A 23554-nucleotide genomic window follows, 5' to 3' on the forward strand; every position below is an offset into this window, starting at 1 on the left:
TGCAGTGACTGGTTGTAAAGAGATTAGTAAATTCTCATGAGTGAATAAATGGGAGTGTCAGTGAAAATGACCACTGCTGTGATCATGCTTTAGGGAAGCCTGAAGATTTTGTTTTATATTGCCTATGTCGTCCTGAAGAAGAACAAACGGTACAGTTGACCCTTGAGCAATTCAGGTTTGAACTGCATGGGTCCACTTAGAGGTGGACATTTTTCAATAGTAAAAACTTAAGTTCTATTGAAATGAAGCAGGAATCTGTGGGGCTCCTGGGCAGAGAAGCCTTCCCATGTCCCTTCTTTCTTGTTTGTAGGGAAAAGACTCCAGCCTCCATGACCTTCCCTGATTCCCAAAGGGCAGGTTTGAGGAATTAATCAGGGAAGGAAGTGGATGCAGAGACAAGAACAGTCAAGAAACAATAGTGTAGCCTTGGGGCACAGTCCTGGTTCCACCTCAAAGATACACATAACAATATGTTTGGGTTCTTTACAAACTAAACCCTCCAACAAGTGGAGTTAGCATTTTTCATTCCAGAGGAGACCACCTGAGACCATACAAAAGGCACCGGGGAGCTCATCAAGAGATTATCTGAGACCAGATTCAGATCAGATCAGATCAGTCGCTCAGTCGTGTCCGACTCTTTGCGACCCCATGAATCGAAGCATGCCAGGCCTCCCTGTCCATCACCAACTCCCGGAGTTCACTGAAACTCACATTCATCGAGTCAGTGATGCCATCCAGCCATCTCATCCTCTGTCGTCCCCTTCTCCTCCTGCCCCCAATCCCTCCCAGCATCAGAGTCTTTTCCAATGAGTCAACTCTTCGCATGAGGTAGCCAAAGTACTGGAGTTTCAGCTTCAGCATCATTCCTTCCAAAGAAATCCCAGAGCTGATCTTCAGAATGGACTGGTTGGATCTCCTTGCAGTCCAAGGGACCCTCAAGAGTCTTCTCCAACACCACAGTTCAAAAGCATCAATTAAAGGAGTGCAAACCCTGCACATACCTAATCTGATCAACAACAATACCCATGAACCACTGCTATAAAACTCCTTAAGAAATCCTTCTGGGCTTGAACACACAGTTTTCAAGGGCAGGAAGCTGCTGTCTCCCCCTTTGCTGGGCAAAGCAATAAAGCTATCCACTTTTGTTGCTGCTACTGCTGCTGCTAAGTCACTTCAGTCGTGTCCAACTCTGTGCGACCCCATAAACTGCAACCCACCAGGTTCCTCCGTCCCTGGGATTCTCCAGGTAAGAACACTGGAGTGGGTTGCCATTTCCTTCTCTAGTGCATGAAAGTGAAAGTGAAGTCTCTCAGTCGTGTCCAGCTCTTCTTGCCTCCATGGACTGCAGCCTACCAGGGCTCTTCAGTCCATGGGATTTTCCAGGCAAGAGCACTGGAGTGAGGTGCCATTGCCTTCTCCCCAAAACCACAGATATGAGAGGGACAATTACAAATTTTACTTGGATTAATTTATGCTTGCTGAATGATCAACTGCAATGAAAAGTGTCAACCTCCCACTCTACTTGGTAAAAGTATTTTTGTACGGTAACTTACTTTATCCAGCAGTACAATACATTTCTCACAATGCAAATTTTTATTTCATAGCTTAGATTCATAGCTTAGATTACTCTTGATGTGACATTTGTATTTCTATCCCCTTTAAAGTAATTATGATTCTCTAGAGCATACAGCAAGCACTTGCCTACCTTCACATTTTTAAAAAGCAGACAAAAAACAAAGAATAACCACACAGCCTGAAAAATACTCTGAACAGGTATAAAAAATAAAAAAAGAACTTACTCTCTCAAAAGCAGTTGTTCAAATGGCCTGGAACAGGTTAGGAATGAGAAGATTTGGTTTGAAAGTTATTCCCAAGACAAAGAAAATGAACTTTGTCCTCGTGTATCACTGAGAACAAAATAAGCTGAAACCAGGATAATATTTTAACAAGTTAAACTGAGGGTGGAATAAAACTACTGAACACCCCTCTAGATGGCAGTCAGGGGAAATGGCAAATTCAAGTCTTGTAGTAAGAGAGATTTTATCAGTTGATACATGGGTAAATAAAATGTGGAATTCTGTCGAGCCATAGTAAAGAATGAAGTACTGACTCAGGCTACAGTATGAACCAACCTTGAAAACATGCTAAGTGAAAGAAGCAAGTGATAAGGACCACATATTACTGAAGCCAAGCAGGACCCTGTGGGGCCCTCCTAGGTACAAAATCCGCTCTATGTTTTCCATTTCTCCTAGACCCTTCCTTAGTTTCAAAAAGAGTGAACTCAAGCAGTTAATGATTAGGAAAGCAAGGGAATGAAGAAACACAGGAAAAGCAGTCAAACAATAAAAGTAATGAGAACTTAAACAACAGTTCAGCACTAAGCAGAGTCCTAGTTCCTCCTCAAAGGATATACATAACAATCTAGTGTATATCTTTGAGCTGTCCTGCAGAAACTAAGACCCTTACCTAGGTGGAAGATGCTGATCAAGAGGACATAGACCCTAGACTGACTGGAACTAGAAGAAAGCCATGCACCCTGCATCCCTCATTCCAAATGTTTCCACCAGGGAGTTTGGGTCTTCACCCATTAGCTGCCCATTCTTCTTGCTTTTTGCCTGGCAATAAACATTGTGCTTTCCTTTGCCATCATGCTTTCCTTGGCTTTACGGTGCTGTAGATGAGTAGACCCAAGTCTGGTTCCATTTATACCTAATGTCCAGAATAGGCAAATTTATGGGGAACTGAACGTAGGTGACTAGTTGCCAATGGCTGGGAGAGATGAAGGACTGAAATATGACGGTGTAGGGGTACAAGATTTGTTTTACAATAATGAACATGTTCTACATTTGGCTCTGGTGATGGATGCACACATTATAAAAATACTATTAATAAAAGCCATTGAATATCTTAAATTAGTCAATCATATGGAATGTAAATTATAAAACAATAAGGACTTAGCACAGGCGCATAGTAATGGCTCAGTTTTAAGACTGACCATTAATGCCATCGGAGAAGGCAATGGCACCCCACTCCAGTGCTCTTGCCTGGAAAATCCCATGGACGGAGGAGCCTGGTGGGCTGCAGTCCATGGGGTCGCTGAGGGTCAGACACGACTGGGCGACTTCACTTTGACTTTTCACTTTCATGCACTGGAGAAGGAAATGGCAACCCACTCCAGTGTTATTGCCTGGAGAATCCTAGGGACGGGAGAGCCTGGAGGGCTGCCGACTATGGGGTTGCACAGAGTCGGACACGACTGAAGTGACTTAGCAGCATTAATGCCATATATAGAATCATATTACCCCTTATAAGAATGTTGAAGATTCAGATGATTTGACCTCCATTATTTTTCAAATAGCCTTTCTCCTACTCCCTTTAGGACACTCACACCAACATTTTTCATCAAGCATGACCTCATTTTCCTTCCCAAATTACCATCAATCCCTTCCCAACTTCACTGAATGACTAACACCACCAAAATCATCATTCAGTCATGAGATCAATGACTATAAATCCTTCTTACTGTCAGCATACTTAATCTACTCAATTATATTTATTCCATAACTAGAAGCCTTTCCTAAGCCTTTGTTCATAACTAACATAGAGCTCCTTTCCTGGATTCTTTGCCACCAAACAAACCAGCAAAGATATTAGTATCATTTTCCTTGATTACTGTCCTCATAAAATATCCCTCTGCTATGAAATTTACAGAAGTTTTTATAGAGTCAAAAATCACATTCCTGGTGTTGTATATCTAGTCTTCCCACAAACTAGGACCTTTCCTAAATAAACCCGACACTGAATCTTTGTCTTTGTCAGTCTCTTTAATCCAACTTCATGGTCCAGCTCAAAAGTTCTTAACCTAATAGAATATATCATATATATATATACACACACACACACATAAATATATATATATATACACACATACATATATATAAACCTAATATTGGTGATGTACAGGGAGGCCTGCCGTGCTGCGGTTCATGGGGTCACAAAGAGTTGGACATGACTGAGCGACTGAACTGAACTGAATATATATATATATATGTGTGTGTGTGTGTATAATCTTTGCTTTTACTGACCTCTGTAAAAATGTATCATTTCCATAGTAATAGGCCATACAAGCATTTACAGTTCTTGTGACTTTGTCTCCAATAAAAGTTGTATTTTATATTATAGCTGTTTCAGAAATCTTAAAAACTGTTTATACTTTCCACTCAAACTCATGACAGTTAATAGATACATTGTTAGGTATTATTTAATGTGTTAAAAATACACATGCATTAATGAATCAAAAATGTTTATTAAGTTCTTTTTATATAATTTGTTTCCTTGGAAATTCAAAAGCAGCCAGCCTTATGTACTTTAGAATACTCTGAAATGAGGTCCCTAAAGAGCAGAATTCTGCAGAGATACATAGTGCAGAAAAAGATTATTCAATTAGCCAGAGGTTCTTAATCTAGATTCCTCATAGAATCTTAGCATGGTATTAATAACTATCACTAATGGCCCAGAATTTGCATGGAAAGAGAAGACAATGTAGATTAAAAACCAAAAAAACACTATTCTTGCTGGTTGGAATACTTGTTAAAGCATAACATTATGGATTCTATCTCACTGTTTGTCAACTGAAGTCAAATGACTCTGTGGACATCTGGTTTACCTCTCACTGTAGACTGTTAACTTACTAGTGTATCTTTGGCTATAGGAAGGAAAGAGGAAGTGGTAGCTCTTCTAGCACAAATCCAGTAAGATAAAGGAAGACCTACTAGATATACTGCTTATATGGAAACTATAAAAATAGAGGCTTTATCTTGAATGTTAAAAAAAAAAAAAAAAAACACTTTGCCTTAATACATTTTTGTTAATCACCCTTCTAGTCTATTATACCCAACTAACTGTATTCCAGACATAGGACTGGAAAAGGTCAGTTTTCATTCCAATCCCAAAGAAGGGCAATGCCAAAGAATTTTCAAACTACTGGACAATTGCACTCATTTCATATGCTAGCAAGGTAATGCTCAAAATCCTTCAAGCTAGATTTCAAAAGTACCTGAATAGCAAACTTCCAGATGTACAAGCTGGATTCAGAAAAGACAGAGGAACCAGAGATCAAAATGCTGCTGTTCATTGAATTATAAGGACTTACGCCAGCATGCCCCAACTCCCAGGACTCTTGTAGTCAGTGCCCCTGACCCTGTGGCAGGCACTGTCAACTCACGCCTCTGCCAGAGACTCCTGGACACTCATAGGAAAGTCAAGCTCAGTCTCTTCTGGGGTCACTGCTCCTTTCTCCTCTGTCCTGGTGCACCTAAGGTTTTCTTGTGCCCTCCAAGAGTCTGTTACCTTAGTCCTGTGGAAGTTCTGCAATGGAATCCTACTGACCTTCCAAGTCAAATTCCCTGGGGGTTCTCAGTCCCTTTGCCAGAACCCCAGATTGGAAAATCCGTTGTGGGCCCTAGAACTTTTGCAAAAGTGTGAGAACTTCCTTTGTATAACTGTTCTCCAGTTTGTGGGTCGTCTGCTCGGTGGCTCTATAGTGGAATTAATGGCGACTTCCTGCAAGAGGACTAAATCAAATCTCTTGTGTTTAAACAGTGGAAGTGACAAATCTGATAGACAGAGTACCTGAAGAACTATGTACAGAGGTTTGTAACATTGTACAGGAGGTGGTGATCAAACCCATCCCCAAGAAAAACAAATGCACTAAAGCAAAATAGTTGTTTGAGGAGGCCTTACAAATAGATGAGAAAAGAAGAGAAGTGAAAGGTAAGGAGAAGAGGAAAGATATACTCATTTTAATGCAGAGTTCCAGAGAACAGCAAGGAGAGATAAGAAAGCCTTCTTACGTGAACAATACAAAGGAATAGAGGAAAACAATAGGATGGGGAAGACTAGAGATCTCTTCAAGATTTTTAGAGATACTAAGGACATATTTCATGCAAAGATGGGCACAATAAAGGACAGGAATTGTATGAAACTAACAGAGCAGAAGATATTAAGAAGAGGTGGCAAGAATACACAGAATAACTATACAAAAAAGATCTTCATGACCCAGATAACCATGATGGTGTGATCACTCACCTAGAGCCAGGCATCTTGGAGTGATAAGTCAAGTGGGCCTTAGGAAGCATCACTATGAACCAAGTGGAGGTGATGGAATTCCAGCTGAGCTACTTCAAATCCTAAAAGATAATACTGTACTCAATATGGCACTCAATACTGGCACTCAATATGCCAGCAAATTTGGAAAACTCAGCAGTGGCCACAGGACTGGAAAAGGTCAGTTTTCATTCCAATTCCAAAGAAGGGCAATGCCAAAGAACATTCAAACTACCTACAATTGCACTCATTTCACATGCTAGCAAATGCTCAAAATTCTCCAAGCGAGGCTTCAAGAGTATGTGAAACAAGAACTTCCAGATGTTCAAGTTGGATTTAGAAAAGACAGAGAAACCAGAGATCAAATTGCCAACATCCAGTAGGTCATAGAGAGCAAGAGAATTCCAGAAAAACATCTACTTCAGCTTCATTGACTGTGCAAAATTTTGATTGTGTGGATCACGGCAAACTGGACTATTCTTCAAGAGATGGGAATACGATACCACCTTACCTTACCTGCCTCCTGCAAAACATGTATTCAGGTCAAGAAGCAACAGTTAGAGTTGGACATGGAACAACAGACTGGTTCAAAATTGGAAAAGGAGTATGTCAGGCCTACATATTGTCACCCTGCTCATTTAACTTATATGTAGAGTACATCATGTGAAATGCCAGGCTGGATGAAGCTCAAGCCAGAAACAAGACAGCTGGGAGAAATATTAATAACCTCAGATATGCAGATGATGCCACCCTTATGGCAGAAAGCAAATAGGAACTAAATAACCTCTTGATGAAGGTAAAAGAGGAGAGTGAAAAAGCTAACTGAAAACTCAACATTCAAAAACCAAAGATCATGGCATCCAGTCCCATCACTTCATGGCCAATAGATGGGGAATCAATGGAAACAGTAAGCGACTCTATTTTCTTGAGCTCTAAAAATCACTGCAGATGGTGATGAAATTAAAAGAAGCTTGCTCCCTGGAAAAAAAGCTATGACCAACCTAGACAGCATATTAAAAAGCAGAGACATTACTTTGCTGACAAAGGTCCATATAGTCAAAGCTTGGTTTTTCCAGTGTCATGTATGTATGTGAGAATTGAACCATAAAGAAGGTTGAGCACCAAATAATTGGTGCTTTTGAATTATGTTGTTGGAGAAGACTCTTGATTGAGAGTCCTGTGGACTGCAAGGAATCAAAACCAGTCAATCCCAAAGGAAATTAATCTTGAATATTCTTTGGAGGAACTGACGTTGAAGCTGAAGCTCCAATACTATGGCCACCTGATATGAAGAGCCGACTCACTGGAAAAGACCTTGATGCTGAGAAAGATTGAAGGCAGGAAGAGAAAGGGACGACAGAGGGTGAGATGGTTGGATGGCATCACAAACTCAATGGACTGAATTTGAGCAAGCTCCTGGAGACAGTGAAAGACATGGAAGCCAGGTGTGCTGCAGCCCATGGGGTCACAAAGAGTTGGACACGACTGAGCAACTGAACAACAATAACACTGGATCATAAGAGAAAGCAAGGGAATTCCAGAAAAACATCTACTTATGCTTCATTGACTATGCTAAAGCCTTTGACCTTATGGATCACAGCAAACTGAGGAAAATTCTTAAAGAGATGGGTGCACCAGACCACCTTAACTGTCTCCTGAGAAACCTGTATGGAAGTCAAGAAGCAACAGTTAGAATTGGACATGGAACAGACTGGTTCAAAACTGGGAAATGAATACAAGAAGGCTATATGTCATCACCCTTCTTATTTAACTTATATGCAGAGTACATCATGTGAAATGTCAGGCTGGATAGATCACCAGCTAGAATCAAGATTCATGGCAGAAATATCAACAACCTCAGATATGCAGATGATAGCACTCCAATAGTAGAAACTGAAGAGGAACTTAAGAGCCTCTTGATGAAGGTGAAAGAGGAGAGTAAAAAAACTGGCTTGAAACTCAACACTCAAAAACAAGATAATGGCATCTGGTCTCATCACTTTATGGCAAATAAATGGGGAAAATGTTTAAGCAGTGACATATTTTCTCTTCTTGGTCTCCAAAAATCTCGGAGAACAGTGACTGCAGCCATGAAATTAAAAGATGCTTGCTTCTTGAAAGGAAAGCTATGACAAACATAGACAGCACATTAAAAAGCAGAGACATCACTTTGCCAACAAAGGTCCATAGAGCAAAAGCTATGGTTTTTCCAGTGCTTATATATGGATGTGAAAGTTGGACCATAAAGAAGCTTGAGTGCCAAGGAATTGATGCTTTTGAATTGTGGTGCTGGAGTAGACTCTTGAGAGTTCCTTGGACAGCAAGGAGATCAAACCAATAAATCCTAAAGGAAATTCGCCCTGAATGTTCATTAGAAGGACTGATGCTAAAGCTGAAGCTCCAATACTTTGGTCACCTGATGTGAAGAGCCAACTCATTGGAAAAGATCCTCATGCTGGGAAAGATTGAGGGCAGGAGGAGGTGACAATAGAGGATAAGATGTTGGGATAGTATCACCAACTCAATGGACATGAGTTTCAGCAAACTCCGAGGGACAGTGAAGGATCGGGAAGCCTGGTGTGCTAGTCCATGGAGTCATAAAGAATTGGACATGACTTAGCCACTGAACAACAACCCTAGTACGGAGAAACTTGTATTAATTCAAAGAAACCCAATAGATTTAAAATACTTAAAAGGATGACCCAGAGGGATGGGATGGGGAGGGAGGAGGAAGAGGGGTTCAGGATGGGGAACACATGTACACCCATGGCAGATTCATGTCAATGTATGGCAAAACCAATACAATATTGTAAAGTAAAATAAATAATAAATAAAAATAAAATTTAAAAAAAAACACAAAAAATAAATAAAATACTTAAAAGGATGTAAGTTTGTATCTAATCTTAAGCAGCAGCTAAAGAAAGTAATTCCCATAAAATATTATTCCTAAAGACAGCAATGTCCATGAATGATTTGTCTCTATCTAAAAATGTCCTGAATCACTTATGTTCTGAATTCAAGCACCTCTAAATGACACTAATGTCCATATTTCTGTTTTTCTAGATTTTAGTTCATCCACCAACTTGAGAAATTTTCATTTAAGCAACTAGTTTCCTTTCTTTTTATAAACTCTCCCAGCACACCCATACCCCAGAGAAGTAAATAAAAAGAATTTTCACTCTGCCTCAAGACAGGCTAATGATTACCAGTAGATCCAAAGTAAAAATATTGTGTTTTATGTTGTGAAGATTATAAAATAGATGTTAACTGACAATGTGCTTCTGTTCATGACATAGGTTTTTCATGAAAACTAGGTTATAAAGGATTTCCTTGGTAGTCCAGTGGTTGGGGATCTGCCTGCCAATGCAGGAAACAAGAGTTTGATCCCTGGTCTGAGAAATGGGATCCCATATGCCTCGAAGCAACTGGACTTGTGGGCTTCAACTACTGAACCCCATGCACTTAGAGCCTGTGCTCTGCTTCAAGAGAAGCCACTGCAATGAGAAGGCTGAGACCACAACCAGTGAGTGGCCTGTGTTTGTTGAAACTAGAGTAAAGCCCATGCGCAGCAACAGAGCCCATGCATGGCAATGAAGACCCAGCCAAATATTAAACAAATGAATAAAGTGAAGAATGCCAATGGTTTTTAAAAATGGGATATAAGAATCCACCCAAATAATATCAGAAGAAAACTCTGGTATCTAACATATTAGAATGAAGAATACAAACATAATATAGAAGACCTTTGGCACAGTGTGATTTTAAATTATGTTTGAATTCTTAGAAAGCACTCTGCCTTGTATATCACTGCAGCTTCTCAGGGAAAAATAATGTGAACGTTCACTAGCCCTGGGCCTTTATTTTTAACATTCACCTAAGAGGCTTTGAAGCCCATGGTCTCTATTGGGAAAGTATAAAGTCATGAAAGATGGCAAGGGGCCAGTCAACATCTCCAGGATTATAGAGCAAGAATAAAATTAAAGCTCCTTAGTGAGACGAAGACAGAGAGCTTATATAAGTTCTTCACATTGCCCACATATTTTATTCATTACAAAGCTCAGCAAAAATCAGAAGCCTTTTCCTGTGCTAATACCACCCTGTAGAAATGAGAAAATACTAAAGACATAGGACTACTTAACCCTTTTTGGGCCCTATGCAAGTTTGACCAGAACTGAATTTTAGTTGCTACCATAAGCAGATTTTTGATGAGTGAGAAGCTTAAACAAGTCTTGGGAAATATTGTCCCAGATAAAATCATTGTATTATATATATTTGCATTAGAGAAGGTAGCTTAAAAATCCACTAATAAAAATGTCCATTTTCCAAAATAGTCTTTGGTATATATCAGATAGAGATATATGGTTTCAATACACAAAGAAGATAATGACATAGAGACAGAGCTGAGTTGTTTTTGTTGTTATTTGCTGTGAAAAAGTATTACAAGCTGGCATTCAACCAATATATTTGATAAATAAATAAAGATCAGCTCTTCCAGCTCTACAGGTAGAAAGTGCAGTCACAATTCTAAGAATGAACCTGGTTAAATTTTAGAAGAAAGTAATACTCTCCCCTTTATGTAGGTATCATGACAATATCAAAACAAATTAAAAGCCGGAACAGATGCAAAGTTCACAGAGACAATCCATACTTGTACTGAGATACAGTTAGAGGCACAGACCACAGAACAAATAAAAATCTCTACCTGATGGGAAAACATGAATGTCAACTTGTTGAAAGAGTTCATGTTTTCCATAGGCAAGAAACATTTTCTAGTCCCTTTCTGTGCCCAGTAGAAACATGTGATACCCTCAAAGGTATTGGATCTTGAGTTGAATAATGATTACCTATCCAAATTAACAAGGAGCCATTTATACTCTTAGGCTCAGCGGCAAAGAATCCTCTTTTGCAGGAGACTGCCTGCAATGTGGGAGATGTGGGTTCGATCCTCACATCAGGAAGATCCCCTGAAGAAGGAAATGGCAATCCAGTCCAGTATCCTTGCATGGGGAATCCCATAAACAGAAGTCTGGAGGGCTACAATTCATGGGGTCACAAGAGTCAGACATGACTTAGCAACTAAACCACCATCACCACCAATTATAAACTTAAACTTCATGGTTATGTGCCAGAAGAGAAAGAAATATTCACCAGAATATTCTAAACAGACATATCACATAACTTTTAAAATTCCAGCTAGGCATCTGTAGATGAGTCTTCCAAAGTTATTGGAGACATGCACTGAATTAGTTATAACTTTGTTAGATAAAATTCAAGCCTCATGTATATTAGCTAGCTATGGGGTAAATAGGACATGAACATTTTATTAGAGAAGATATAGGGGAAAATCAAAGAAAAGTTGCAGAAGGAGGAAAATGGAAATGAGGATGGATCAGTGAATTGAGGACTAAAAGTCTCCTTTTAGTCCTCAATTCACTGATCCATCCTAAGCAAATAGGATGCATAATAGCAAGAAGAAAGTGTGGTAGGTTAATGCATCAAAGATAACATTAGTATTTAATCAAATACTATAAGAGTGGAGTTTCATGTTGGCCATTAGGAGAATTCTTATGTATCTCCTGAAAACTGATCAGAAATGAACCTACAGGGATGCTAGCTCTTGTGGATACTTCTTCATGGAATTCCTTCCGCGTGGATCACAAATAGCTTAGTTGTATTGGCCAAAGAAATATTCACAGTGATTGGGGTAGTGAGAGGAGGGGGGTGGGAGTAACAGTTCCTATCAGGTGTCCCGTTCCTTATCTGCTCTCTAAATCCCAAAGTTGTTTCCTCGTTTGACTTCATAACCCAACCTGAACTAATGTGAGGCTATTTATAGTCTTTATTTGACCTAAAAGAACATGTATACATTTTTCTGCAGAAATGTGATTGTGTTTGATTATAGGTGCTGCCCTCCACACTCAATTGGGGTTATTATATGATATGCAATATATGTACAACATTCCTGTTCTAAAGTGTAAAAAGTTATGAATTCTGAAACATCTGACCCCAAGGGTTCAGAAAAAGCCCTTGAAGATGGGTAGTATTAATACTTTACTCTGGATAAAACTTCTCCCTTTACTATGAGTGGGGCCTTGTGTAACAGTCACGTAGGGAGAGCACATACACAGAAAAGTATTTCTTACTCTCTTGGATTTTACGATAAGATTGTCCAGACGGACCTAAGAAAATGCCTATGGTGAGGGGGTCTTCCTTTCCAAAGCATAAGGCCCAGGTGGAGAAAATATGTAGGCCAAAACTAAATAAAAGAGGGGGCCTTGGAATGAAGATCAAATCTAAAGGATGAGGACAGTTGCTTTCTTTTAAAATTCAAGGTGATAAATTTCCGTTATATAATTTGATTCATGGGAAAGATTTAAACTTTATATTCCTAAATCTTAAGACAGTTTGTAGAAACCTTGTGGAAACTAACACATTTGAGAAATTGAAAAAAGAGGTTTATGAAATTATTCCAAAAATAATTGGAACAGAAAATAATAAAAGTCCATGGAGAGAGAGAGAGAGCCAAGACCTAAGAAACAGAACAAGAACACCTAGGTGAGGAAAGCCATAGTAATAAAGAATCAATTTCATTCCAAGCTTCCTAATAGTGAGGGAACTTAAATATGTTACTTTTTTCTCATTGCATATATATATAGGAGTAGGAGGAACTCTTTTGGAGAAAAAAAAATCCTGGCTTTGGATGGTGAGAGAGAAAAAAAAAAAGACAGTATGAGCATCATTGTACAACAAACTGGCACCTTCTATAGCAGATTTACCAGGCAGAATGATTAAATATATGAATATTCTGTTACGAATTTCTAAATATCCACTCTTATTGAACTATTAATATTTAAATGAGAAAACATTTCAGACTACTACTCAATTGAAAGAAAACCCAGGACATTTAACTCAATGAACATTTACCACTTAAGGGCAGGGGGACAATCTTTTCAAAAGTATATGGTAGTTTCAAGTGTCCAACACAAAATTGATAAATAAACATTTGCCAGATGAATGTTTGGGCAGGGTTTCAGGGTTAAGGTGAAGATTTTTTCTTTAGAGAGATGAGCAATTTTTTTTTCCCCCACTAAAATGAATGTTTTAGTGATGAAGAAGAGCTACAAGTCTATTTTTAAATGCCTTATTCAGTTAGCACGGCAGGCAGTTGTAGACAGTGGACAATTGTGTATCCAGCCACACAAAACATTTTAAGACCTATGAGTCTTCCCCAAACATAATGCTATAAAATGTCCTTTTGCTAAAAATACTGGAATCAAGTAATTATCTACTTTTGAATTTTAATGAATAGGCCATCTGTTCATTCAAATTGAAAAAATGAAATTTTTCTACAAATTAACTACTTGATGAGATGTCTCTGGTGACTAAATCTTCTGTGCTGTTTTGTGTTAGGTTTAACCTAAAGGTGACACTTAGCATATTATTCCAAGTTTTATAAACCACAATATGGAAAAAAAATTTTTTTTCTGATCATATAATCATCACATTTGTCTGTTTGCTTGACAGGCTATGTTATCAAAGGCTAATTTTTATTACCATAATTTCCACAAACACTATATTAAAATGAATCACCAGGAAGAAAAATCTGCCCATTTTCATCAGTGATGCTTATGACAAAGTTTTCATTCTAAACATTCTGATTTATGAATCATCGCCATAATGATAAACAGCAAAGGTTTTCAATCTCCTTTTCCTCCTTTCCAAGAACATGTTTTCTTTGTGCTGAGCTCTCCAATACAGTAGCCATTTTCCACATGGGCAATTTAAATATAATTAAAACAAAATAAAATTTAAATGTTGTTTCCTCAGTTGCTAACCATGTATCAAAGGCTACATGTTGCCACCACATTGAATAGTACACAATCTTTCTATCCTTTCCAAAGGTTCTGGTGGATATCACCGAAACATCCTTCCTGCTCTATTAAAAACAATACAACAGGTTGAAAAGGCAGTTGCTTACGCTAAGCCTTGTGTCACCAAATGAGCTCAGCTCTCACAAGCCACTGAATCTTAACACAGCCAGTCAAGAAGCGCCTGACAGCTTCTGTTAGGTGATCTGCCTGATGCTGCTGCTGCTGCTGCTAAGTAGACCTTGATATTTCCATTAGAAAAGTAACCTTGCAATAACCAATGCAGAAAAAATCTTTAACTTTGTATAGCTCCTCAGAGCACCTTTGTAGCTGCTAGATGGGATTCTGCCCAACACAAATGTTTGCTCAAGTAAACTTCTTAAAAATACAAACATGCCTCAGTTTATCTTTGAGCGTGTCTTACCATCATCCCGCCAAAGAATCATTCCTTCTTTTCATCAGTGAGGACCAACTTTTCTCTTCAGCTTTCAGTCAGGTCCATTTTGTCTAAAAACTCTTAAAGACATGTGCCCTGCGCCACTCTCTTCAATATGGCTCCTCAAAATATCACATCATTCTACAACTAGTTGATTTATCTAATATCTCTTTCAGTTTTTTTAAGTCTTTAGGATGAAAAAACAACAAATTGAGTACAGTTGTGGGAAACAAAAGCAAAATTGGTGGCACTTTATAAATAATGCAAAACAGCACCAAGACTTTGCCAGAAAATATACTTCAATCATACCAGCAGCTAAAGCTTTCAGTCTAATTAAAAATGAAAATGCTATTACAATCTGAAATTACATCTAAGTTATTGAACTAGTATGCCTGATATTACAGTTACAGAAAATATTCAAGATGCTGCCTTTCAGAAAAAAGCTTCCTTTTTCTAATTGGCCACAGATAAAGGCAGGGTTCTTACACACTATGTCTGAATTGAATCAGGATTGAACAATCTCATTTGAACTTTTAGAAGTGGTTTTAAATGTGTATACCCCCTGTCATGTGGGAATTCACCTATAAAGTAGAACTGTTTACAGAGATAACATAATTCAATTATTTTCTTCAAGTTTGATATTTGCCTTTAGCTAGGGCTCCTATTTCATTCCAGCCCACAAGCCTCCAACACACATTAATACACAACAGAGTCTGTTAAGTCAGGATGATGAGGTTTCTTTGTCCTTGGCTTTTCTTTCCAGAACACTCCATGCGAAGACCCTCACTATTTCCCAGACCTCACTAATTTCAAGGAAATTTCTCATACTTAGTTCAGTTCAGTTGCTCAGTTGTGTCTGACTCTTTGCAACCCCATGAATCACAGCACTCCAGGTCTCCCTGTCCATCACCAACTCCTAGAGTTCACTTAAACTCACGTCCATCGAGTCAGTGATGCCATGCAGCCATCTCATCCTCTGTCATTCCCTTCTCCTCCTGCCCCTAATCACTCACAGCATCAGGGTCTTATCCAGTGAGTCAACTCTTCGCATGAAATGGCCAAAGTATTGGAGTTTCAGCTTCAGCATCAGTCCTTCCAATGAACACCCAGGACTGATCTCCTTTAGGATGGACTGCTTGGATCTCCTTGCAGTCCAAAGGACTCTCGAGTCTTCTCCAACACCACAGTTCAAAAGCATCAATTCTTTGGCGCTCAGCCTTCTTCACAGTCCAACTCTCACAGCCATACATGACCACTGGAAAAACCATAGCCTTGACTAGACGGACCTTTGTTGGCAAAGTAACATCTCTGCTTTTAAATATGCTATCTAGGTTGGTCATGACTTTTCTTTCAAGGAGTAAGCATCTTTTAATTTCATGGCTGCAGTCACCATCTGCAGTGATTTTGGAGCCCAGAAAAATAAAGTCTGACACTGTTTCCCCATCTATTTCCCATGAAGTGGTGGGACCGGATGCCATGATCTTCGTTTTCTGAATGTTGAGCTTTAAGCCAACTTTTCACTCTCCTCTTTCACTTTCATCAAGAGGCTTTTGAGTTCCTCTTCACTTTCTGCCATAAGGGTGGTGTCATCTGCATATCTGAGGTTATTGATATTTCTCCTGGCAATCTTGATTCCAGCTTGTGCTTCTTCCAGCCCAGCATTTCTCATGATGTACTCTGCGTATAAGTTAAATAAACAGGGTGACAACATATAGCCTTGACATATTCCTTTTCCTATTTGGAACCAGTCTGTTGTTCCATGTCCAGTTCTAACTGTTGCTTCCTGACCTGCATACAGGTTTCTCAAGAGGCAGGTCAGGTGCTCTGGTATTCCCATCTCTTCAGAATCTTCCACAGTTTATTGTGATCCACACAGTCAAAGGCTTTGGCATAGTCAATAATGCAGAAATAGATGTTTTTCTGGAACTCTCTTGCTTTTTCGATGATCCAGTGGGTGTTCGCAATTTGATCTCTGGTTCCTTTGCTTTTTCTAAAACCAGCTTGAACATCTGGATGTTCACGGTTCATGTATTGCTGAAGTCTGGCTTGGAGAATTTTGAGCATTACTTTACTAGCGTGTGAGATGAGTGCCATTGTGCAGTAGTTTGAGCATTCTTTGGCATTGCCTTTCTTTGGGATTGGAATGAAAACTGACCTTTTCCAGTCCTGTGGCCACTGCTGAGTTTTCCAAATGTGCTGGCATATTGAGTGTAGCACTTTCACAGCATCATCTTTCAGGATTTGAAATAGCTCCACTGGAATTCTATCACCTCCACTAGACTACATTTGTTCATAGTGATACTTTCTAAGGCCCACTTGACTTCACATTTACTAGGTATTTCCAATTGCCACAATAAGCAACTGGTATAATAGATCCCCCCATTTCCATCTTCATGGTTCAGTGGTAAAGAATCCGCCTACCAGTGCAGGAGACCTGGGTTCAATCCATGGGTCAGGAAGATCCCCTGAAGAAAGAAATAGCAAACCACTCTAGTATTCTTTACTTGGAAATCCCATGGATGGAGGAGCCTGGCAGGCTACAGTTCATGGGTCACAAAAGAGTCAGACATGACGTAGCAACAAAACAACAACATTCCCACCCAACATGTATTTCTTCCTGAACTCCTTTTTCCCTCTTGTCATGATTCTTTACATAAGTATTTATTATACCCTTATATAAGTATCCATTATACTCCCATCATCAAAGAAATTCTGCCTTTTAAGGATTGTTTTTTTCCAGCAATTAATGAACACACAAAGACTGTTCTCAGATCAAACTGGATTCCTTCTTTGCAACAGGTGGATATATTTCTACTATTTTATAGAAGACAGATTGCTCAATTGCTGCTTTAACTAGACTTTAAAATATACAGTAGTTGCTAAGTGTTCTTGTCCAAGCATACCACAAATAAACTTTGAAGTAGTGTCCCAAAGACCTGTGTCCCAAATTGATCTGGGTCAAGTAAACCAGGATCTAGAAGGTGGGGTGCTAACTTTTGCAGTTCTTAACATTCCCCAGGTGATTTCCATGTACTGACAGACTTGGGCTTTAGGATCACTGCAACCAATGAAATATCTGATAAAAGAAAGTAACCCCATAAGTGAGCTGACAAAGCCCACCTTTTATGGGTGGGGGTGGAGACAGAAGGGAGGACTTCTATTTTGAAAACCAAAAACAAGTTAACGTCATGGAAACTATGTATCAGAGGACCACAACAGAGTCATGGGAGCTATTAGAGCTGGTATGTTCTCACTAGAGTAAAAGCAATAGGAAAAATTTAGAGACAGAAGAAATTTAAATTTATAGAATTGTTAACAAATGTCTTCAATGAATAATGTTCTTAAAAAAAAGAAAAAAAGACGTTAAGGCAGGGACTGGCAAACATTTTTCTGTAAAGGACCAGACTAAGAGTATTTTAGGCTTTACAAGCCACACATTCCCTGTTGCAGCTACTGAACTCAGCTGTTGTGGTGTGAAAGCTCCTGTAGATGGCATGTAAATGTATGAGCATGCCTGCGTTTTAATAAAACTTTATTTACAAAAAAGGCAGAGCATTGGATTTGATCTAACTGTCCTGTGCCAACTCCAGCATTAAGGGATACGGCATTTTTTAAAAACTATTATGATGAATTGTAGTTTCTGAAGATCCCTAATAATATCTCCCATCTCACAAGCTCTTCTAAAATATGCCCCTACCATTTCCTCCATCAAGAGGCGATTTCTATTTTGCAACCTTTTAGAATTTCCTGTAACTGCTTTGGCAAATAGAACATGATACAGATAATGCTAGCCCGGCAGCTTCTGCTTCCCATCTCTTGGAATGCTCTCAACACAGCCCAGCCACCATGCTGTGAGACACTCAAGGTCCACAGAGGATTGATGCGCAGGCACTTCAGTTAAACCCCAGCTTACGGTCAGCACTGACTGCCAATCACATGATTGTGTAACTGTGCTCAGTCCCTCATCTGTGCAACCCCATGAACTATAGCCCACCAGGCTCCTCTGTCCATGGGATTTTCCAGGTAAGAATACCAGAGTGGGTTGCCATTTCCTTCTCCAGGGGATCTTCCTGACCCAGGGATTGAACTAGTATCTCCTGCATTGGCAGGCAGATTCTTTAACCACTGTGCCACCAGGGAAGCCAATCTTATCATTACGTATGTGACCCACATCTGTCACTTAATTTATGTTTCTAACAGACAGTGCTATCTGGAATCGACATGTTTAGGGGAGATAAAAATTAACCCCCTTGGGAAAGTGAAAGTCACTCAGTCATGTCTGACTCTTTGCAACCCCATGGACTGTAGCCCGCCAGGCTCCTCTGTCCTTGGGATTCACCATGCAGGAATACTAGAGTGGGTTGCCATTTCCTTCTCTGGGGGAATCTTCCCAACCCAGGGATGGAATCTGCATCTCTTACATCCCCTGAACTGGCAGGTGGGTTCTTTACCACTAGAGTCACCTGGAAGTCCATCTTACGATTTTTAAGATCTTAAGATTTGGTTATCTTAAATATATATACTGGCCAAGTACCCATATAACTCTATTCCCAGTTGCTATCTGACTACAATCACAGGAGGGATATTCCACAAGAAACACCTACTGAACTCAGGTCACCACTGAACCACAGGAAATTGTTTTAAACCACTAAATGGTTCGCCATGCTACAATATAAGAACAACTTTTTTGTTGTTGTTATTGTTCAAGGATTGAGGGCACTTTTTCAGCTCATGTAAATGCTTTTAATTAGATAGAATTTTAGTAATACACACAAGCAGACACTTTTTCATTCCTTCAAATTAAACAAATATATTTCCTCTAAAATTCATGGATAAGTCTCACTTATGCCATATGTCCAGGTCACCCATAAGTACAATGGCTATATTAAGTAAATCCATTTAAAAAGTGTCCTAAAAGTTCTTCTTTACTCATGTTGATCATCATAAATTTAGTCATGGGTACTGTGCAGGGAAAGGCATGTCCTGAGGAACTATCTATGTTGTAGCTGGACCTTTAGCTGTTACAAAAGAAGAGTACAGTGGAGTCAAATACTGCTGTATCACTGTGATTCTGAGAAAGATCAGAAATCGGCTATGTGATCAAATTAGGTTAATCCTAATTTGAACTAATTTTTCTTTAAAACAATTAGAGCCAATTAAAAAAAAAAAAAAAAAACTTGGTACTAAAAGTACATAGTGTTTCAGAATTGACACAGCACATTTTTAGAGTTGTTTCAAAACCTGAAACTTCCAGCACACGGCTTCATTTAGAGTGGATTCTCACATTTTGAATGGTTGATTAACTCACCATCTATTCACGCAATAATCATAATACTGAACAAATAAATCTGAGTATATTAATATACAGACTCTTTTGGCAAAAATAATGAAAAGAGTGAAAACAAATTTTACTGAAGAATTTACGTTTTAACTAAGAATAACTCTGGATCACTTAAACTGGGAAGATTATTAAAGTGAGAAAACTAAATTCTAATGTGCTTCTGTGGATTCAGTAGAGAGACAGATGCTGAAATCTGAAAGAAATAGCCCAGAGGCAAGAATCAGGATTCTGAATCATAAAGCTAAATACTGGAGAATATAGGAGACAAAATTATAAACCTTGCATTGAAAGGGATGAGAATAGGGAAATATGACTCAGGAGAGCAATTTTCTTAGAGTCATCAAATATTAGAGTTGAAATATACATTCAAGGTCACAACATCCAATCATTTGTTCTACAAATGAGAAAAACTAGATCCTAGGAATCTCAACAATGTGTTAAAGTAAAAAGAAAACAAAATTTCTGCTGGAGGGGAATCAGAACTAGAACTCAGTTCTCCTGTCTTGACTTCTTTTTGAGTTCCTGCCACTCCAGTGCTGCTGTTTTTAGAGGGATGAGGACTGATGAATGGAAGGGCAGAGTCATGCCTAGTCACCTCCCTATTTCAGAAGTAAGCACACACCTTATTACTAGGATGGCCAGTGCAGAATACAAAAAGCACACTGGATGTTATGCCAGGTAAATAATGTCAACAGAATTTGAAACAGTCCAGGTTCGATGCATGATACAGGATACTTGGGGCTGGTGCACTGGGATGGCTCAGAGGTATGGTATGGGGAGGGAGGTGGGAGGGGGGTTCAGGATGGGGAACACATGTACACCCGTGGCAGGTTCATGTCAATGTATGGCAAACCCAATACAATATTTTAAAGTAATTAGCCTCCAATTAAAATAAATAAATTTATATTAAAAATAAAATAAAAACAATATATGGAAAAAAGAAACAATCATATAAAAAGTCTAAGAAAAAAGCAAGACATACATTTTTGAAGAGAAAGAAAACTGACAAGCCTTAGATAAAACAAACATAATACTCACTTATTTCATAATTTCTCAGTCACAAATTTATAATTCCTCAGGAACATCAAGAGCTCAACTGATGAAACATAAATTGAGATAGTCTAGATAGGAATAGAAGACTAGCTCTTAGGTCTTAAGTGTTTAGTTGCTTCTTTTTCTCAATACACTGCCTGGTATATTCACCATGGAACAGCAGCACAGAATATAGAAATGAAATAGCTCTTGCTGAGGCTCAGAGTAAGAAAGGATTCAGGACTCAAGTAGCTAGTTACCAAGAATTTGCTCTGGGAAACAGAGTTGTTTTAGAGTAGTCCCATGTTTCTCTTTTAAACTCTAAATAATTTTAACATTTCCAGTCCACATTTGTTGTACCCATTCTTTTTCTGACTTTATAGGCTTAAACCATCTCCTTTTCCTGATTCCATTTACCTGCTGTTGCTGCTAAGTCACTTCAGTCGTGTCCGACTCTGTGCGACCCCATAGACGGCAGCCCACCAGGCTCCCCCCGTCCCTGGGATTCTCCAGGCAAGAACACTGGAGTGGGTTGCCATTTCCTTCTCCAATGCATGAAAGTGAAAAGTCAAAGTGAAGTCGCTCAGTCGTGTCCGTCTCTTAGCCGTCTCGTGGACTGCAGCCTACCAGGCTCCTCCGTCCATGGGATTTTCCAGGCAAGAGTACTGAAGTGGGGTTTCATTGCCTTCTCCGTCCATTTACTTGAGGTAGAGCTAAAAACGTCATTTCCCTGCAATTTCCACTTTCTTGACTGCTTTCCTTGCCCTTTTGCAAATTCTTAGGTGTTTTCTGTCTTTCCCAGAGAAGTATCTTTAGAGACCTACTTCACAATACTCACCCTGAGTCTTTATGTGCCACTTTCAGATAAACACAAGTGCTTTTTAGACTGCAGTGTTCCAGAATGGCTCCTGGATTCTTCATATTACAGCTTGGAAATCACAGAATGTCCTGCTCTTGAGAATCTCAAAGAAGCTGCTCGTGGATATTTACATTTGCAAGGCTAAAATTTTAGACTGTGCTCTGCTATGAAAGATTTAAATGTCTGGAATTTTAGTGAAGCTATTTCTATACCTCTTGACTGTATTTGCCCTCTGATGCCCTCTTGCAACACCTACCATCTTACTTGGGTTTCTCTTACCTTGGGCGTGGGGTATCTCTTCACGGCTGCTCCAGCAAAGTGCAGCCATTGCTCCTTACCTTGGACGAGGGGTATCTCCTCACTGCCGCCCTTCCTGACCTTCAACATGGGATAGCGCCTCTAGGCCCTCCTGCGCCCACGCAGTGTGTTGCATCAGAGGGCAAACACACTGAAACCATACTCACAGAAAACTAGTCAATCTAATCACACTAGGACCATAGCCTTGTTTAACTCAATGACACTAAGCCATGCCCGTGGGGCAACCCAAGACTGGCGGGTCATGGTGGAGAGATTTGACAGAATATGGTCCACTGGAGAAGGGAATGGCAAATCACTTCAGTATTCTTGCCTTGAGAACCCCATGAACAGTATGAAAAGGCAAAATGATAGGATACTGAAAGAGGAACTCCCCGGGTCGGTAGGTGCCCAATATACTACTGGATTTCAGTGGAGAAATAACTCCAGAAAGAATGAAGGGATGGAGCCAAAGCAAAAACAATACCCAGCTGTGGATGTGACTGGTGATAGAAGCAAGGTCCGATGCTGTAAAGAGCAATATTGCATAGGAACCTGGAATGTCAGGTCCATGAATCAAGGCAAATTGGAAGTGGTCAAACAAGAGATGGCAAGAGTGAATGTCGACATTCTAGGAATCAGTGAACTGAAATGGACTGGAATGGGTGAATTTAACTCAGATGACTATTATATCTACTACTGCGGGCAGGAATCCCTCAGAAGAAATGGAGTAGCCATCATGGTCAACAAAAGAGTCCAAAATGCAGTACTTGAATGCAATCTCAAAAACGACAGAATGATCTCTGTTCATTTCCAAGGCAAACCATTCAATATCACAGCAATCCAAGTCTATGCCCCAACCACTAACACTGAAGAAGCTGAAGTTGAATGGTTCTATGAAGACCTACAAGACCTTTTAGAACTAATACCCAAAAAAGATGTCCTTTTCATTGTAGGGGACTGGAATGCAAAAGTAGTAAGTCTAGAAACACCAGGGGTAACAGGCAAATTTGGCCTTGGAATACAGAATGAAGCAGGGCAAAGGCTAATAGAGTATTGCCAAGAAAATGCACTGGTCATAACAAACACCCACTTCCAACAACACAAGAGAAGACTCTATACATGGACATCACCAGATGGTCAACACTGAAATCAGATTGATTATATTCTTTGCAGCCAAAGATGGACAAGCTCTATACAGTCAGTGAAAACAAGACCAGGAGCTGACTGTGGCTCAGATCATGAGCTCCTTATTGCCAAATTCAGACTTAAATTGAAGAAAGTAGGGAAAATGACTAGACCATTCAGGTATGACCTAAATCCAATCCCTTATGATTATACAGTGGAAGTGAGAAATAGATGTAAGGGCCTAGATCTGATAGATAGAGTGCCTGATGAACTATGGAATGAGGTTCGTGACATTGTACAGGAGACAGGGATCAAGACCATTCCTATAGAAAAGAAATGCAAAAAAGCAAAATGGCTGTCTGGGGAGGCCTTACAAATAGCTGTGAAAAGAAGAGAAGCGAAAAGCAAAGGAGAAAAGGAAAGATATAAACATCTGAATGCAGAGTTTCAAAGAATAGCAAGAAGAGATAAGAAAGCCTTCTTCAGCGATC

The 23554-nt window shown here is 39.4% G+C and overlaps 1 protein-coding gene across 9 annotated transcripts in view; it reads right to left on the minus strand.

Annotated features, from left to right (window-relative positions):
• The window catches only part of PRKG1 (protein kinase cGMP-dependent 1), a 1415798-nt gene that overhangs the window by 897702 nt on the left and 494542 nt on the right, over positions 1–23554 (minus strand). The window contains exon 2 of one of the 9 annotated variants that reach the window (XM_086379155.1): positions 6088–6188. The exons of 6 other annotated variants lie outside the window; for them this stretch is intronic. The gene's annotated coding sequence lies outside the window, so the exon portion shown is untranslated. Of the gene's footprint in view, positions 1–1799; positions 1858–6087; positions 6189–16830; positions 16855–23554 lie in introns of those variants that run through there. 2 more of the 9 variants (XM_086379157.1, XM_086379156.1) reach the window with 2 other exon arrangements.

The sequence above is a fragment of the Bos grunniens genome, chromosome 26, assembly GCF_055505025.1.
Source record: "Bos grunniens cultivar Pamir isolate PY7600 chromosome 26, Bosgru_T2T1.0, whole genome shotgun sequence".
Classification (NCBI taxonomy): Eukaryota; Metazoa; Chordata; class Mammalia; order Artiodactyla; family Bovidae; genus Bos; species Bos grunniens.